This window comes from Lepisma saccharinum, unplaced genomic scaffold (assembly GCF_977018435.1).
Source record: "Lepisma saccharinum unplaced genomic scaffold, izLepSacc3.1 HAP1_SCAFFOLD_280, whole genome shotgun sequence".
NCBI classification, from domain to species: Eukaryota; Metazoa; Arthropoda; class Insecta; order Zygentoma; family Lepismatidae; genus Lepisma; species Lepisma saccharinum.
In genome coordinates this window covers 448,881-456,689 of record NW_028143032.1, presented here as the reverse complement: position 1 = coordinate 456,689, position 7,809 = coordinate 448,881, and positions in this window count along the sequence as shown.

Here is a 7,809-nt window from a genome sequence, read left to right as displayed (position 1 = left end):
TTATGTTAACAACGAACCGATTTCGTTAATTTTCTTGATGTGCTAGAGAGGTAGACGGAGGTTTCTGAAGAAATATATGTTCAAGACTTGAGTATAGAACTAAGAAAAACTCGTTCAAGGTAAAACTAAGGAATGAGCAGAATCACAATGAAGTCAGTGAAAACTGTCCTTTCTTATTTGATATTACTTAGCTACGCCATTGCACTATAATTGCCAGTGAAATGCCAAGGAATATTTTCCAAAATTTGGGGCTTTGTGTAATTTTAATATTACTTTCAGACTGGTGGCATTATTTAACTGCAATCAGACGGAAGATTTTTCCCTCAATGACTACTAGAGTACGCACTACCAGATTGAAAATTGTGGATACTCGATTTCTGGTTCCAATTAAAAATTAACCGGTATACCTGGAATAAAAACGAGTTACATCAAAATTTAGAATATTCAATTCTACGTTAATTTAGGATGGCCAAGTTCTTTTGGAGTATGCCTTTGTTTTTTTTATCATCCTGAGAACAAATAAAAGTTTATTTTTTTAGTCTTCATAACTATCGTTCTCCTTGAAATTCTATAAATAAGAAACGGTTGGTTCGATCGTGATGAAATTTAGAAGGGTGCAGGCAGAAAGGTTTTAAACACAATTCCTAATTTTTATTTTTTTTAAATTTGTCAAAAAACCGTTCTTATCATTTTTTTGCTTAGTATTGGGCAGTCCTACAAATAGGATCTTGGTCTTGTTTCGAAGTTCGTGATTACGTAAGTCTATTAAACTATTAATAATATATAAACAACAGTAAGAGAAAGCTACACGAAAATTCACGTCAATGCTCTAGAAGGAATTCTAAGAGTATGTAATTTTTCATATTTTGAAATATCAAAGAGGTTTTTCAAATGGAGAGAAAAATTTGAAAAAAATCGCCCATTCGCATGCCAAATGTCCAGCCGAGCCTTACTGGGAGATGTTAAAGCTTTCCAATAATGTAAATAGAATGGTTGATATGTTTTATGATCTAGTATACGAATCTCGTGATGAATGTGTCCCTTTCAGACCCGTTAAAGCGCCTAAATATCCTAACTGGTTTACGACTGGTATAATTAAGAAAATTAAATCAAAGACGTACCACCACAAAAAGTGGAAACAAAGAGTAGCCGACCAAATTTGCCATGCTAATAAATTTAGAGGAATGAGATCACTAGTAAAAAAAAGAATATCAGCGGCGTATGATAACTATGTATTAAATGTTGAAAATAATATACAGCATGACCCTTCTCTCTTTTGGACGTATATAAATAGTAAAAGACGCGACAAACTAAAACACTCGGTTTCTCAGGATGGTGAGGCCCTACCAAACGTAAACGCGGTTGCAGAAGAATTTGCGAAACACTTTCAGTCTGTGTACACAGGCAAAGGGTCCACATATAATTCAAGAAATCAGTATAATTGAAATCGAAAATGCTATCAAAAAGTTAAAACCGAAGAAGTCCGCTGGACCTGATAAAATCCCACCATACATTTTCAAAGGCTGCCCTGATGTTTTAAAGGTTCCTCTGTCTATCATCTTCAACTCTGTCCTATCCTCAATGCAGTTTCTTGATAGATGGAAAGTCACTGCTATATATCCAATTCAAAAGTCGGGTGATAACGATACCATACAAAACGACTGTCCCATTTCTAGTTCATCCACTCCTGCGAAAATACTAGAACAAATACTATATGCATATTTTTAACCATGAGAAAAATGCCATATCCGAATTTCAACATGAATTTCTACCAAACAGCTCAATTGAAACAAATCTTGGAGAAAAATTGCATTATACGAGGAACATTCCGAAAGGATGTTTCGTAATTTTTTGACTGGAAAACTGTATTACAAAGTGAGAAAACACATTGCCATAACAAAAGACAATCTTTCCTGAATTCACAACGGGAGGATCGAGAGCAGAGGAGCGATGGCGCATGCGCAGAGTGCCGAAGAATAGAGATAAGCAGCAGACCGACGTGCCCGAGTTCATTCCAGTGCAAACCAGTATGGCAGAAAGACGCGAAGGGTGTCATTTTGTTTGATTACCTCACTATAGAGACCGTCAATGAGGCACGCCATTGCCACACACTAAGTAAACTGAAGTCCGCCATTCGACGCAAGAGACCATTGCTCTTGAGTCGAGGGGTTTTGTTCTTGGACGACAATGCAAGACCCCACACAGCAAGGGTCACAGAACACATTCGTCGTCTGGGATGGGAGAGATTGAATCGCCTCGCCTACAGCCTCGATCTTACCTCATCAGACTTCCACCTTTCTCCTGCGTTGAAGTCAGCACTATCGGGACGTCACTTCGGAAGCAACGAAGAGGTGCAAAAGGCTGTGAAGAACTTACTTAAATCGCTCGGCACCGATTTTTACCAGGAGGGTTTCTTGAAATTGATTTCACGGTACGACAAATGTATCAATGTCAGTGGCTACTATGTGGAAAAATAGCCAAAAGATTGTATTTTGTTATGACATTGTATTCTTCTGATTGTAATAAAGCTTCCCCGTGAAAAACTGACGAAACTTACTTTCGGAACGTCCCTCGTACAAGTACAGTATTAGACGAAGAGGGGCAAGTAGATGTGATATATACTGATTTCTCAAAAGCTTTCGACACAGTAGACCATGACGAACTACTGAGTAAACTAGGTAGCTTTAATTTTTAACAGTCCCTAAGAAAACTCATGGCGTCGTACCTAATGAACAGGCGACAGTATGTCACCTACAATGGCTCCTCATCCGATGACTTTTTGGTGACCTCGGGCGTCCCTCAGGGATCCAATATAGGGCCTCTTCTATTTTTGTTATTAATTAATGATTTGCCCAAACATCTGATAGATTCTCGTAAACTCTTGTTTGCAGTCGATTTAAAATTCTATAAAAGAATAACAAGGGCAGACGATTGTGCCTCCTTACAACGCGACATAAATAGGTTGACTGTGTGGTGTTCATTTAACAAACTTTCCCTAGATGTTAAAAAATGTTTCTCTGTTACATTCACTAAGCAAAAAACATCTATAGAGTATCAGTATAAAATAAATAATATTAACCTCAAAGAAGCGGAAAAGGCAAGAGATCTAGGAATACTTTTTGATTCTAAATTAACGTTCGCTTATCATCTGGACAAAGTAATAAGCGAAGCCTACAAGCTTGTTGGGTTTATTATTCGGACGGGCAGGGACTTCAGAAGTACACAAACACAGAAAATATTATATTATTCCATAGTGCGTACAAAACTCGTATTTGGTTCTTTCATATGGAACACAGAAGTTCAAAAACATGCCGCAAATTTAGAACGTGTACAGTCAAAATTATTTGCGATACATGAAATTCAAACTGGAAAGCGAATACCCCAGGTTCGAATCATATGCTAACTTAATAGAGCAATTCCATATGGACAGACTTGACCACAGAAAACTCCGATCTCCTCTGTGGCTTTCACAATTCAAAATACGCATTACGAACATTAAAACACGACTCAATCATGCAACCTTCTATGTGAACAAAACACTAACAAATATCATGAAAAGGTCACCTATTTGGAGAATGAGTGCGTTCTACAATTGTATAGAGAAAGAGAATAAAAGCATCGATTTGTTTGCAATGTCATATTTACAATTCAAGAAAACAGTTATTAATACGTTGGCTAGAAAAACAGATGGAAATATGTTTTTAAACTCTACAGTATTGTTATTCTAACGGGTGTCCCACTAGCTTTCGAACCCGAAAAAAACGTTATAATTTCGGAACAAACATACATAGGAAAATGAAATTCACAATACACGTACCTTGTTTCAACAAAGACGGTAGGTGGCGCCAGGGAAAGTGGTGCGTGGGGGTTAGTGTGATGCGCGAGTCCCTGCATCGCGAGGAAGAATCGGTACACCGTACCAGAACGCGTGTTCATTGTAAAGAAATATTGGATATCGGGATCGTATCAGACCGTTCAACGTGAATTTGGACGTCGTAAAGGACCATTGAAAGTGGGAGTTTGGTGTGCAATTTTCCATTGGACCCATCTTCTTTGAAGATACAGTAAATACACAAGTTTACTTACACATCTTCAGTGCATTTGTGAATCAGCTGGATGATGAATAACTGAGTCGCCGTTATTTCCAACAAAACGGAGCGACATGCCATACTTCCAACGTGTCCATGGCAGAAATTGAGTCCTTTTTTGGTGACAGAATCATCTCCAAACGATTGTGGCCGCCAAGATCCCCAGATTTGAACCTCTGGATTTCTTTTTATGGGGTTTCCTTAAAGGTTGTGTATACAGAAACAAAGCATGATCACTGCAAGAGTTGCGAAACAACATCGAGAATGCGATTCACGAGATCACACCAGAGACTATACATCGGACTTTTCACAATATGCAATGCCGTGTATAAACATGTCTGGACGTCCAGGGAAGACACTTGCAGCACCTGCTGTGACGATCATGTATTCAGCATGAAACAAGGTATATGTATTGTGAATTTCATTTTCCTATGTATTTTTGTTCGGAAAGTATAACGTTTTTTTCGGGTTCGAAAGCTAGTGTGACACCTTGTATGTATCGTATAAGAAAATGTATGAAGTCTATAAATTGGTGTAAACCTGTTGAGTTCAATAATAAATAAATAAATAAAGCCATATCAGTATGAGCCAAGATTTTTTACGGATAGGGGTGTGTGCCAAGACCTTATGTGGGAGACAGTGGGGAAAAGACTTGCTACAATACAGACTGTGAAAGAAAATGATACAGTCCAGAATAGTGTAAGACACTGTGCGAGTAATGCTTTTTGCTTTAGGGCAGATGCATACTCCGTGCCGTATTTGTCATTTCATTTCGGGAGGTATGAAAATGTGTATATAACCTGTTAGTAAAGTAAACTATTGCCTTGCACTGATTCTAACATAGGTCATTGAGGAATAATATGGAAGACAACACAGCATTTTCGCGTAATTTAGAAACACATAAAAAACTCACGCACAAAGAGAGCTATGGAATTAGTAACATGGAAAACGGAATCAAATATGTATTGCCAAGTCCACACTAAATGCCCATCTCAGGTATCTACAAGTTTCTTCACTTTAATACATGCAAATTATCAGCACTATAGAACTTAACCCTTCGTAGGTAAGGTGAATTCTCAGAACATAAACGGTAAGGTTGGGTCGCATCCGACCCATCTGAAATTTTGTCAATTTTATGTTCAAAAAAATGAAGGTAAAGCATGATAACTTGTTTACGTAGATTTAAAATTACTTTAGTCATAAGACCTTTAATACTATTTGATTACAAAATTTTCTAAAAAAAACGTATTTGCATTCCCGCGTCCACTGATTTCCAAAACTAGCAACTTTTCTTTATCTCATTTACAGAATGGACGGATTCAAAACAACTGTAAAGTGAAACGAGATTGTCTAAAAAAATAAATAACAAATGCATATAAAAATCTTGAAAAACTAAATGCAAAATTAGTAAAACTACATCCATATAAACAGAACACGAAATTGTAGTTTCAGCATTTGAACAGGTAAAGTGTAGTGTAGTCTAGATTTCTTTCTTTTCAAACTACAAACAGTTATCACTACGAATGAATACATTAGTGGTGGAAAAGTAGTCATTAACACAGTTTGTATAACAAACTTAACACATTTTGGTTTCTTCATCACTACAGTCATTAGCACAAGAAGGGCACAATACTACTTTATGCTCAACACACAAGAAACGATGGCACATCCTACAGAACTCGTTCCCTTTTCTGTCTTTTGTCACACCATCTTTTCTTTGGGAATTCTGCTTCTGGTACTGTTGATTTTCTTGCTTCCTTGTCGCTTTCATGTTCTTTCCCCATCAACTGAACGATTGTGCTGCGAAGCTCCTTCGGAAGATGTTGGTTTTCTTTCTTTTCTTCATCAGAGGTGTAGTCAAGGCAAATGCAAATCGCCTTAGGAAGGTGGAGCGTGCATCATTAGGGTGAGAATCCTTGTTTACAATTGCATTTGTAAATCACAAAACTGTTTACTGCTGCAATATCTAGAATTCCATAAAAGTACCTCATTGGCCATCTTCTGCTTTTTCTCTTAGTGCTTTTGTCATGGCACAGCTTGTCTAAGACGTCAACACCCCGCTTAGTCATGTTGTAGAATTCCGTTACTTCGGATTTCTTCGATTCATCATTTATGGTTCCAAGGAAGTGCATTGAATAAATTAGTAGCACACTTTTGTTCTTCTTTGGGGTGTAAGAAACCAACATTTTGTTATCTTGATACATGAATCGAGAAGATCCAACTGGAGCTGCAGATAACATTGAAGGAGGAATTTGTACTTTATTTTTACGCAAAGTGTCCACAAAGTTTAGTTGCCTTTCAAGAAGTGCTTCAGTCAGCTCATATGAGGAAAACCAGCTGTCAGTAGTCACATTTCTGTTGCTCCCTTTCAGTGATTCTGTTAGTCGTAGAACATACTGTGCTGGCAGAGGAAAATCCCTCTTCTTCTTTGCTTGCTCTTTACCGATGTATGGAATGCCTCCAAGAAAATAAAAGGTTCTCGCATCAAAGAGGGAGATAATTTCCAGTCCATATTATCAGGCTTCGATGGAATATACATCCTGAAAGGACATCTGCCCCGGAAACTTAGCAAAGTCTCATCCACTGTGACGTACTCAGAAGGACTGTAATACTTTCCACAATTATTTTCAAAAGCATTCCACACTTCTCTGAACGCAGCAAATTTGTCCGTAGATTTTCGTGTATTCCTGGAGGCCTTGTCATCAAACCTTAAATTTTGCAGAAGGAAGGCAAATCTCTTTCGGGACATTGTGCAGCGGAATACTGAAGGACCATATATGGGAGAAAACATGTCACTAAGTCTCAAACCAGAAATTTTAGTAGAGCACTCGTGTACAACAGTCCGATCAGAGCTTGATTTCCATCGGATCAGTAGGAGATATAAACCACCGACTTGAATTGTACTTGAGTTTGGACATTTCTATTTCTTCATTAGTATGGCATACAATTGTTTCGATGATTTCGTCACTAATAAATAAGGAAAATAATTTTAATTCATCAGTAATTCCACGTGCATTTCCTTTGGGTCCAGGCAAGTGAGTGATGATATTTGAAGGTGGTGTCTGAAAATTTTGAACGCAGCGGCTTGTTGGTCCAAACAGTTTCGCCATCTTTACCTAGTTCAAATTGTCTAGCACCATTTTCTACCACTGCAACTTGAGAATCACGATCCTCCCAGTCTGAAACGTCCCCACCAACACAATCAAACACATCTTCACAATCTTCACTGATCGCTAATGTTTCATCTTCTGACTCGGAGATGTCCTCACTTATTTCATCATCCCAGTCTCCTTCGGAGTCCTCTTCTTGTCTTTGCAACGCAGCTCTAATCTCATTCGCAGTGTAGATAAACTTCCTGAATGCCATGGTGCACAACAATTGGGACAAACTGAAAAAAAGAAGTGAAATTTCAGGGAGAATGTCTACCGTGAATGGTAAGGTGGGGTCGGATCCGACCCAGACAGCGACAAGGGCTAATATAAATAAGAATAAAAGCGGACAGTAACGTACCTAGGACGTGCAGTCGCTCAGACGCCTTCCTCATGAGTAAGGTGAAGGTTACCTGAAGCTATGTCACCAGCAAATACGGGAGGGGGAAACAGTGACCAAGCAACTTCCGCTCGGGTCGGAATCGACCCGCACCTTACCGTTTGAAGGTTAAGTGGAAAACAGCCAGCTGTTGTTTCGGCTCGGTGTCGTTCGTCAGTTTCAGAATAGTGCC